Source organism: Pelmatolapia mariae, linkage group LG10_11 (assembly GCF_036321145.2).
Source record: "Pelmatolapia mariae isolate MD_Pm_ZW linkage group LG10_11, Pm_UMD_F_2, whole genome shotgun sequence".
NCBI classification, from domain to species: Eukaryota; Metazoa; Chordata; class Actinopteri; order Cichliformes; family Cichlidae; genus Pelmatolapia; species Pelmatolapia mariae.
Genome location: NC_086236.1, coordinates 50,247,838 through 50,260,155, shown reverse-complemented (window position 1 = coordinate 50,260,155; position 12,318 = coordinate 50,247,838). Strand labels below are relative to the sequence as shown.

The 12,318-nt window shown below is 39.2% G+C and overlaps 1 long non-coding RNA gene across 1 annotated transcript; it reads left to right on the top strand.

Moving 5' to 3' along the window:
- The first annotated feature begins 1,596 nt into the window (after positions 1 to 1,596).
- LOC134637364 (uncharacterized) lies at positions 1,597 to 3,547 on the top strand. Its single transcript, XR_010095106.1, has 3 exons — positions 1,597 to 1,975; positions 2,757 to 2,925; positions 3,255 to 3,547. It is a non-coding gene; the product is annotated as an uncharacterized LOC134637364 (long non-coding RNA).
- Positions 3,548 to 12,318: the final 8,771 nt, after the last annotated feature.

Here is a 12,318-nt window from a genome sequence, read left to right as displayed (position 1 = left end):
TATCTTTAAAAAAGGCCTAAAAACATCTAAATCAGTTGCAGTAATAAGAAATCAAATCTGTCTGACAATCTGTACTTTGTATCCAGCTAATAAGGACTTTAGAGCAACCATCTTCAGCTTTGGATACCCCTATTTGCAGTACCTGAAGTGCATCAGCTCAATCTAAAAATCTAATTTCATTGAAGAACTAAGTAGATCGACCCAGAGGTTTGAGCAGATAATGTAACTGGTAATAATCACCACATAATCTAATGAGTTCATCATTTTAAGCTGTAGAGGATCTAGTCAGTTTACAATCTTTTCAACAGAGGTGTTCATTACAGTTGTGCTTCTAATTACACTGCATCTCAGCAAAGTTGATACAACTATCTTGATGCATGCCCACTGAAGGAACAATGGGCTGGGAGGTAAGTTCCTTAATCTTATTTATGCAAATTCTCATGACCATGATCAACAACCACTGACCAAAACCCACTGATCAAAGACCACTGATCAGTGGCCATGAGTACCATTCACAGAGAGTTGGGGAATGGCTGCAATCACAGCATTGTAAGATGGCGAAAGATGAACCCTTAGGCCCCCTCCTCGATTCAGAGATGGTCTTTCCCTTTTCACATAAATGGTCTCCTTGACTCCGCGCTCAAACCAGCGTTCCTCCCTGTCCAGGATGTGTACATCCTCATCATTGAAAGAGTGTCCACTGGCCTGTAGGTGTAAATAGACTGCAGAGTCCTGGCCTGACGAGGTAGCTCTTCTGTGTTGTGCCATCCGCTTCGCCAGAGGTTGTTTGGTTTCCCCGATGTATAAATCCTGGCAATCCTCCTGGCACTTAACAGCGTACACTTCAGTGGGCTGGTTTCAGTCATTATGCAAATGTACTGTTTATAAGATTGGGGAAACCTGCAGTCAGCTGAGACTGAAGAAGTCACTTGGATGAGTGACGAAACGTTTCTCCCACAAAACGCTACGTCCAGATGAACAGAATCAACTTTTGGATAAATACAACTATAATGAGCCCTACTGAGTTCACTGTCCATTCTTCCCATTGTCACTAAGGCTGATTATTTTTGATAAGTCAAGCACCAAACACAACCTTTGAATACAGGCCATAAAGAGCTACTGTGTTGGTACTTAAATATACTTGATTATTGAACCCAAATCCTTAATCACCAAAACTTTATGGAGGACCACAAGAGCCACGCGCATCGAAATAAAAATGTCTGTGCTTAAATAATGAATTGTAGAATAAATTCTGCAATTGTAAATTCATTTTTGAATTCCAATTTAATAAACTGCATTTCAAAATCCTTTTTCCAATTGCATTTCAAAATCCTTTTTCCAATTGCATTTCAAAATCCTTTTTCCAATTGCATTTTAAAATCCTTTTTTCAGTTGCACTTTAATAAACTGCAGTTCAAAATCCTTTTTCCACCTGCACTTTAATAAACTGCAGTTCAAAATCCTTTTTCCACCTGCAATTTAATAAACTGCAGTTCAAAATCCTTTTTCCACTTGCAATTTAATAAACTGCAGTTCAAAATCCCTTTTCCACCTGCAATTTAATAAACTGCAGTTCAAAATCCTTTTTCCACCTGCAATTTAATAAACTGCAGTTCAAAATCCATTTCCCTTTCCTGTTCGCTCCGGGATTAGCTGCTGGATTAGCTCCTGGATTAGCTGCTGGATTAGCTCTTCGATTAACAACTTGCTGGAGGCTATTCAAATTAGCCACACCGTGGGATGTAAGGAGCTCTCTGATTGGTTGGTCAGACACAGGCTGTCTGCCAGCCTGGATTTTTCTAGCTCATAGCTTCGCCCTGCTAAGAAGCCTGTGTGCTTGTACAAAGGCCGTTCAGCCTCGGGATTTACACTCGGCTCGACACGGATATGTGAAGAATGAAGGGACCCTGCAGCGAAACGGAGAGCGCAACCTCTGACTGAGTGCCTGTTTACGCAGTCTGACCACCTGTTGAAGGTAACGTGCTAACGTGGCTAACGCTAGCATCACCGCACGTAGCCCCGTTATTTTAAGGACATCTTAGCTTATGAAAGTTTTACGTCGCAGCTGTACGAGCTAGCTACGTGTTTTGTAAGCTGCTGTGCTCTTCACAAATAAAGCTGGAAGCAGCTCAGACTGTTAGAACCAGCACTGAGCCATGTTACATTTATACAGTGTTAGAGCAATGGTTGTAACCTACAGCCTTTAAACTAGCGATTAAAATGCTGACAGTAAACTCGTCAGTCCAGATGTTACCACATTACTTTGTGATACTTAGAGTTAAAACAACTGAGACAGGCTGATTAAAATAACAGCTGTCAGTTCTCTCATTCCTTATATCAAGACTGGAGATCACACTACTGATTTCAGTTCATTTAATATGTGAGTGCACAGATTCATTCTCAACTGGACATAAACGATGATCAAAGGTTGTATATATGATGAATTCATCAAATCCCAGCCTCTAACACAGTACGCTGAATCTTAGCTTTGAATGTCCAGTATATTCTAATCAGTGCAATTTAAGCATTCACTGAACCTACAGTAATTGAAATTGATTTAATAAACTGCAGTTCAAAATCCTGATCAAACTGAATCAAAATTGATTCAGTTTAGTACTTTTCTCTGTGTGCTCTGTGATTATAAAGGCCTTAAATTCTGTGATATATACTGTAAATGATTTTCACAGAGGTCTTAAAGTAGTTAAATCACTGCTGATAGTCTGGTTGTTTATATTTTCACGTTTTAGTGTCTGTAGGGCTGTTTGATGACGATTTGGACTCCTCCGGGAGATGAGGACACACCCACATCTGTTCCATACTGCAGCCATGGATGGTGTTACGGCTCTGAGTCAGCTTTAGGCCATCAGACGCACACACTGGAAAACCAGCACCTGGACTTCATGCAGGAGAGACGGCCTCAGTGATGTAGGTTCATAAGCGAGTTCAAACATTTCTGGCTTCTTATCACTTAGATTCCTTAATCTTAAAAGTGAATGCATTTAAAGCAGGAACTGCACACCTAGCTGTCAAAAGTTTGGCAGCATGAGTAAAGTTTTGTAGGGTCCTTGTTAAAAATCCCACAAGCACCACACCACATTTGTCATATATAGTTCATTTTGTACAGGACATTGTTGAAATTATAAACTATATATTCTAATTATCCACTTGTCTGTAATTTTTGAGTAAATGGATGTCACTGATAAATCAGTGGTGATTCACCTGCAAATGTTTTTAACAAACTTTGTTTTTTGTAGAATTCATCAGCAGCTGTGAAGAGATGCATTTGAATATCTTCTGGTTCCACTTTTCCTAACCTGGAAGCTGAGGATGGCTGATTCCTGACAAGGGCACACACCTCAGCCCTATCATGGGTGTTACATCCTCCGTGCAGCAATTCCAGAGAAAACGAGAGAGCAACGACCACTCATTAAGACCAGACAGAAATCTGTCCCTTTCTGGCAGCTGTGGAAACTTCCAATAAGAAAGTTTGCATTCTTAGAACAATGCTGGGTCGTGTGTGATGTGTCATCATATGAGGATATTACATTTTGACTTAGTTCTGCTCAATTAAGTGTTTTGATCGTTGATCCAGTATAGCAGCTTTGTGTTGTGCAGCAAGTTAAAACCCATTGTCCTCACGAGCACAGCATCTAACAACTCTCCTTAAAAAAGTCGATTGACTTTAACTGGAAACAATGGTTTCCAGTGGGAGATACATTCATCACTCATCCGTGACACTGGAGAAGTCACCTGGATGAGTGATAAAACAGACCAGTTTAAGACCAAAACTGAACTCAGTGAATTGACATTAGACTGGAATTCATAAGATGAATAGAAATACTGCTGAAGCTGATATATATATATATATATATATATATATATATATATATATATATATATATATATATATATATATATATATATATATATATATATATATATATATATAATATAATATATGTGTGTGTGTTCTTTTTTTTTTCTCCAATTCACCAGGTCTGTAAAGTTCAGTATGACTGTGGTACATGATACAAAAGAATAAATACAGAAGAATAAAGACTTTATGTGAATAACTTTACTCTTCTTAAAAATAACTCATAAAACAAGTAAAAGTACAAATGTGTACAAGTTAGAGACTTCCTCAGTAAGTTTACACTCTTTTGGAGTGATTTTAATTGTGTGTTAAAGAGATTAGGAGGTAAAGTAGAGGATCCAGAGTCCATCATCACTGAGGCCGTCTCTCCTGCATGAAGTCCAGGTGCTGGTTTTCCAGTGTGTGCGTCTGATGGCCCAAAGCTGCCTCAGAGCCGTAACACCATCAATGGCTGCAGTATGGAACAGATGTGGGTGTGTCCTCATCTCCCAGAGGAGTCCAAATCGTCATCAAACAGCCCTACAGACACAAAAACGTGAAAATATAAACAACCAGACTATCAGCAGTGATTTAACTACTTTAAGACCTCTGTGAAAATCATTTACAGTATATATCACAGAATTTAAGGCCTTTATAATCACAGAGCACACAGAGAAAAGTACTAATCTGAATCAATTTTGATTCAGTTTGATCAGGATTTTGAACTGCAGTTTATTAAATCAATTTCAATTACTGTAGGTTCAGTGAATGCTTAAATTGCACTGATTAGAATATACTGGACATTCAAAGCTAAGATTCAGCGTACTGTGTTAGAGGCTGGGATTTGATGAATTCATCATATATACAACCTTTGATCATCGTTTATGTCCAGTTGAGAATGAATCTGTGCACTCACATATTAAATGAACTGAAATCAGTAGTGTGATCTCCAGTCTTGATATAAGGAATGAGAGAACTGACAGCTGTTATTTTAATCAGCCTGTCTCAGTTGTTTTAACTCTAAGTATCACAAAGTAATGTGGTAACATCTGGACTGACGAGTTTACTGTCAGTATTTTAATCGCTAGTTTAAAGGCTGTAGGGTTGCAGCCATTGCTCTAACACTGTATAAATGTAACATGGCTCAGTGCTGGTTCTAACAGTCTGAGCTGCTTCCAGCTTTATTTGTGAAGAGCACAGCAGCTTACAAAACACGTAGCTAGCTCGTACAGCTGCGACGTAAAACTTTCATAAGCTAAGATGTCCTTAAAATAACGGGGCTACGTGCGGTGATGCTAGCGTTAGCCACGTTAGCACGTTACCTTCAACAGGTGGTCAGACTGCGTAAACAGGCACTCAGTCAGAGGTTGCGCTCTCCGTTTCGCTGCAGGGTCCCTTCATTCTTCACATATCCGTGTCGAGCCGAGTGTAAATCCCGAGGCTGAACGGCCTTTGTACAAGCACACAGGCTTCTTAGCAGGGCGAAGCTATGAGCTAGAAAAATCCAGGCTGGCAGACAGCCTGTGTCTGACCAACCAATCAGAGAGCTCCTTACATCCCACGGTGTGGCTAATTTGAATAGCCTCCAGCAAGTTGTTAATCGAAGAGCTAATCCAGCAGCTAATCCAGGAGCTAATCCAGCAGCTAATCCCGGAGCGAACAGGAAAGGGAAATGGATTTTGAACTGCAGTTTATTAAATTGCAGGTGGAAAAGGGATTTTGAACTGCAGTTTATTAAATTGCAAGTGGAAAAAGGATTTTGAACTGCAGTTTATTAAATTGCAGGTGGAAAAAGGATTTTGAACTGCAGTTTATTAAATTGCAGGTGGAAAAAGGATTTTGAACTGCAGTTTATTAAAGTGCAGGTGGAAAAAGGATTTTGAACTGCAGTTTATTAAAGTGCAAGTGAAAAAAGGATTTTAAAATGCAGTTTATTAAAGTGCAATTGGAAAAAGGATTTTGAAATGCAATTGGAAAAAGGATTTTGAAATGCAGTTTATTAAATTGGAATTCAAAAATGAATTTACAATTGCAGAATTTATTCTACAATTCATTATTTAAGCACAGACATTTTTATTTCGATGCGCGTGGCTCTTGTGGTCCTCCATAAAACTTGGCCTGTTTCTGTGAATATAAAACACCACACACACATTCCTGTACTTGTGTATTATATCATTCTAGCCTTTCAAAACAAAATATTAGTGATAGCAAGTCAAATTTTTTTTTCCATTAATCAATGTTTTTTGCTCTATCCTATACAACTGAAACCATAAAAACACTGTGTGCAATGCTCCCAACCTTTGAAGGATAGCTGTTTAGTGGAGCAAAGCAACCACCAGACGTTCAGAGGAATAGCAGTTCAGCATCAAAATAGTTAACATAAACACAAGACTAATCATACTAGTGGCTCTTTGAAGCTGTAATTAACACTGTTTCCTACATTCATGACTTGGCATTGATGGTTAACGACTAGATCATCATTTGGAAGCAGTACAAAAGAAAGAGCAGCTGGGAATTGATGTGTTTGCTTTTTTGGCAGTTTTAGATGCCTTTGAAACTTGGCAATAGCCCCACTGACTCCTAGGGCGACAGGAGACCTTCACATATCAAAACAAAAATACAGTAACTTATGTGAATGAAAACCAGTATGGCACGGGTCAACAACCGGCTTGGAGTTACAGTTTGTTGTAGAAAATACTGAATAAGATAAACTATGGCAAATAATTGATGAGGTTTAATGTTAAATTGAAAAACTATAGAAATAACTGTGCAAGGTTCATGTTTAAGAGTACAGTTGACTAATTCTGTATTCTTCTCCACTATATGGACCAAACTATGGGGCCATCACTCTTTACCTTTGAATTCAGGTGTTTTCAGTACCATTGCCACATCTATCAATGCAACCCGCCTTTCTAAACATTTGTGAAATATGGGTTGCTCTACAGAGCTTCTGGAATTTGAGCACAGTACTGTAACAGAACACTAAAACTGTAACAACTCAGTTTATAAAATTTCTTCCCTTCTATATGGGGGCGATCGTGGCTCAAGAGTTGGGCGTTCACCTTGTAATCGGAAGGTTGCTGGTTCGAGCCCCAGCTTGGACAGTCTCGGTCGTTGTGTCCTTTGGCAAGACACTTCACCCGTTGCCTACTGGTGGTGGTCAGAGGGCCCGGTGGCGCCAGTGTTCGGCAGCCTCGCCTCTGTCAGTGCGCCCCAGGGTGGCTGTGGCTACAATGTAGCTTGCCATTACCTGTGTGTGTGAATGGGTGGATGACTGGATATGTAAAGCGCTTTGGGGTCCTTAGGGACCAGTAAAGCGCTATATAAATACAGGCCATTTACCATATGTTCCAATCATTTGGTGACAAAATAAAACAATTTAAGAATAATGTCAGACCACAGTTGCCTTGGTTGGACCAAAGTAACAGTGGAGCTGTTCTCATTGAGACGACCCCTCCTAACTACAGTTTTATCAGTGAGGCCAGGGTGAGCAGGAGAGGAGGAGGGGTTGCTGTCTTATTTAATGAATCATTTCAATGTAAGCAGCTATCTCCTGGAAGTTTTCAGTCTTTTGAATATGTGGCTTTACAGCTGAAGGCCCCATCCAAAGTTGTGTTTCTTAATGTTTACAGGCCTCCCAAATACTGTGCAGACTTTTTTAATGACCTCAGTGAACTACTGTCTGTGATCTGTGTTGATTTCGACTGTGTAATTATTGTTGGGGATTTTAACATCCATGTGGACAACCCTCAGGACAAAGGGACTAAAGACCTGAGTAACACTCTGGGCAACTTTGGGTTGACTCAGCATGTAACAGAGCCCACACATAATAGAGGACACACTCTTGACCTACTGATCTCCAAGGGCCTGAGCATTTCAAACGTTACTGTGTCTGATGTGGGCCTGTCTGATCATTACTGTGTTTTCTTTGAAAGTAAAATCTCAGCCCACACAAATATATCAACAGCAGTGGTCACAAAACGGTGTATAACTGAACACAGTAGTGAGATATTTAACCAGGTCTTCCCCTTAACACCTGACCTGTCCAGAGGTTCAGTCAATGAGCTCGTCACTAGCTTCAATGCTAAAATGTTAAATGTAATGGACACTATTGCTCCCATTAAGGTGAAGGTTATCTCTGGAAGGAAGAAGTCTCCATGGAGAAACTCCACACTGGTGAAAAATGAAAAAAGAGAGTGTAGGAAAGCCGAGCGCAGATGGAGAAAAACAAACCTCCAGGTTCATTATGACATCTATAAAGAGAAACTTCACAATTATAATTTACAACTGAGGAGTGCAAGGAGGTCCTACTTCTCTGACATTATCACTAAAAACAGTCATAATGCTCGGGTCTTATTCTCTACAGTTGACAGGCTAACAAACCCTCCTGTGTCAGTGGCAGCTGAACTTCATTCGACCATGGCCTGCAATGACTTTGACAAATTCTTCACAGAAAAAATCCAAAAGATTAGACAAGCAATTGGTACATCAACAGCAGATCCAGGACATGTACTGTGTCCACCGAAAAACTGTTTAAACACCATCAAACAGTTTCACCCTATTAACAGCAAAGACCTGGAGGACATCTTAGGCCAACTGAACTCCTCCTCTTGCTGTTTAGATGTCCTGCCAACAAGTTTTTTCAAAAAGGTCTCAAAGACTTTGGAGTCAGACCTGTTACAGGAAATACTTTGTATCAATAGGTAGCTTCAAATCTGAGCAGACAAGTATCATATGTGGAGTTCCCCAAGGTTCCATCTTGGGACCCTGTTACGTCCCTCTGCAGCCCCTAATCATCTCAATGTGTTCAGCTGGTGCTAATTGGCCACACCTAGTCAGGTGTGGATAAAAGCATACCTGAGGCAAGCTTCCGGGGAGCTCACTTGTCTTTGCCTTGGTGGTACCAGCCATTTTAACCAACCTGGTATTCAATTTTAAGTTAAAACCTCTTCTCACCTACACTCTGCTATTCGTCTCCTTTTTTATGTTGCGGCTTTTGAGCCGGGTCGTAACTCCTCCTCTGGTGGGAGGAGTCACGCATAAAACAAAACATCAGATCATAACAGACCCCTTCTGTTTAACATTTACATGCTCCCACTGGCACAGATTATAAAGAACAACAAAATAAACTATCATAGCTATGCAGATGACACACAAATATATATCACAATGTCACCAGGAGACCGAGGCCCTGTACAGGCTCTTGGTAAATGCGATGAGGAAATTAATGACTGGTTGTGCCACAATTTTCTCCAGCTAAACAAAAACAAAACTGAAGTAATAGTCTTTGGAGCCAAAGAAAAACGATTACAGGTCACCAGAGAACTTCAATCTATACACCTAAAAACCACAAACCAGGCGAGAAATTTGGGCGTAGTGATGGATGCAGACCTAAACTTAGAAAAACACATTAAGACAATAACAAAATCAGCTTACTATCACCTCAAGAATATCTCAAGGATAAAAGATCTGATGTCTCAACAGGACCTGGAAAAACTAGTCCATGCATTCATCTTTAGTAGGCTTGATTACTGTAACAGCATCTTTACAGGTCTACCTAAAAAATCAGTCAGACAACTACAACTCATTCAGAACTCTGCTGCTCGAGTCCTCGCTAAGACCAAAAAAGTGGACCACATCAGTCCAGCTCTGAGGTCTTTACACTGGCTGCCTGTCCGTCAGAGGATAGACTTTAAAGTTCTGATGCTGGTCTATAAAGCTCTGAATGGTTTAGGACCAAAATACATCAGTGACCTCCTGACCCAGTATGAACCTTCCAGATCCCTCAGGTCATCTGGATCCGGTTTTTTATCAGTTCCCAGAGTCAGAACCAGACACGGAGAAGCTGCATTCAGCTTTTATGCTCCTTATATCTGGAACAAACTCCCAGAAAGCCTCAGATCAGCTGAAACACTCAGTTTATTTAAATCCAGGTTGAAGACTCACCTATTCTCAGCTGCTTTTGAATAAAGCACCAAATCCACACTTTTAAGCTTAAATTTCAAAACTTAAATTTTAACTACTGATTTTATCTACTGTTCTGATTTTATCTACTGTTTTGATTTTTGATTTTATATACTGTTTTGTTTGTTTGCTTGCTTGCTTGCTTGTCTTAATCAATTTTAAATCATGCTTTTTATTTGTTTTTGTTTTTAATGTACCTGTAAAGCACTTTGAATCACCTTGTTGTTGAATTGTGCTATATAAATAAACTTGCCTTGCCTTGCCAAGTGTTGAGACATACATTGCCTAAAATATAAAATAAATATTAAAAATAATAAATTATAGAGTTGCAATTGTCATTTGGCATTAATGTCAGCATAGAAATTGTGCACGAGGAGCTGTATGGAATGGGTTTTCCTGGCCAATCCTTTTTTGTAGGTGCAATGTGCAGATGGCCCAATACTTTTGCCTATAGATTCTTTGGGTGGCCAGGTTCTCACATGTGACTGGATAAGTCCAACAGTCCTCTGCCACTGAGAAAGACAGAACCTGTAGAAAACTGCGATTGCAGTGTTTAAACTAAAAGAAAAGTCTGTGACATTTATCCATGGGAGGGCTAAAGGTTGAATAGGCTGAAACCTATCCTAGCCATAGGTCCAGAGGCAGGGCTCACCCTGGACAGGCTGCCAGTCTGTTGCAGGACTAAGACTGTGACAAAAAGTACCGGTGAACGCCAGTCCTACTGTTCAGCCTCCAAGTGGATGCACCTCTGATATAAATTTGAAAATATACATTTGAATATCCTAGGTGATTTTCAGAAAAGTTGTCCTTAGACTTTGACACTGAGTTCAAGTTCACTGAGATTTGAACTCGTTCAGGATTTTTAGTAGACGCACCTATGGGATGAATTTCAAAAGCTTACATCAGCTCATTCTCCAATTATCATATTTACAAACTTGCGTGTCCACGCCATCTGCCCACCTGCTGAAAATGCTATGAAAGTGCTATTAAAATGCTGCATAAATAAAAAAATAAGTTCACATTGAGGTACTTTCTTAATGGTGGTGCGATACATTATTGTGAATGAACGGCACTCATACACTATGTCACTCAACTGACCTGAGTGTCTGACAGTATTGTAGAGAGGCAGATATAGTAATACGGCCCATCAGCTTCTAAAAGAAAGTACGACTTTGATGGCTCCTCTGTTTAACTTTAGCTTCTGTACACGTTGCTCAGTTCAGAAGTGGAAACTGTTCAGACTATAATCTGATATCATCCACGTCAAAAACAAATTTAATTTGAGTACCCAGAGCCTGAGTGAAGCAGCTGATGGGTGTGTTTTCTACTTAGAATTTTGCTGGTAAGTCCTAATGTCATCAATATATAGCAAGGACAAAAACTGTGTGGTTCGCACAGCTGTACCTGTCCCGATTTAATTTGCTCTAAAGTGTTCTCATAAATGGCCTATTTCCTGTCACCCATTTGTCAACAGGCATTAGGCAGATGATATGTCCTTGTAAAAGTGGAGAGTGTCCTTGACTTACAAACGTCAGCAAGCATACTGTTCAACCAAATTTATCATTCATTTATTCGTTCATTTATCTCAGTATTCCAAGTAATACTGAGATAAAACAGGGAGACGCTTCACTTTGACATTTTAATACTCCAGAGTCTTTGAAAGTTTTAAATGTCATTACAAAAATGTCAACACAAAATGCTACTTTTTTGAATGAGTTTTCTAGTGTAATTATCCCCAATTAATCCTGGTTAATTTAATTTTATTTGTGACACTGTATCCTATGACTCATCCATTTTAATAGGTGATACAGATGAATGTAGCATTTTAAGTCCTGATATAATTTAGCTGTGATGTATTTGCTGTGAATGATGCTGTGATAAATGTAGAGTTCAACTCTTTTCCAGTATTGGAGAAGCCAGCGATTGAACCAATGACTCCCAGTGTAGCAGACATTTTCAGTTTACTCTGATGCTTTAGTCCCATCTACTGATTCCAAAAAAGTCAGATAGTAGACACAATAGGTTGTCTAGTCTTAATAATGTAATAGTAGATATTTTTGATTTTAGACCTACAGCCTTGATGCTGCTACTTTATAAATCAAATCAAATCAAATCAAATCACTTTTATTGTCACATCACATGTGCAGGTACACTGGTACAGTACATGTGAGTGAAATTCTTGTGTGCGAGCTTCACAAGCAACAGAGTTGTGCAAAATACAATAATGTAAAACAAGCAAAATATAAAAATGGCTAATCTAAAAAGTAATAAATATATGTACAATATGTAAAGGTATATACATTACTGAATGTGTATACTAAATATGTTTTTCTACGTGTGTGTGTTTGAGTGTGTATATAGTATGTATATACATGTTTTACAAATGAAATAAAGTAAAAAATAAAATAAGATATATAAAATATACAGAGGTTGGTATGTGCAAAACAGTGGTATTTATATACAGTATGGAGTGCATAATGTTGAAGTTCCAGTAGTGAGGG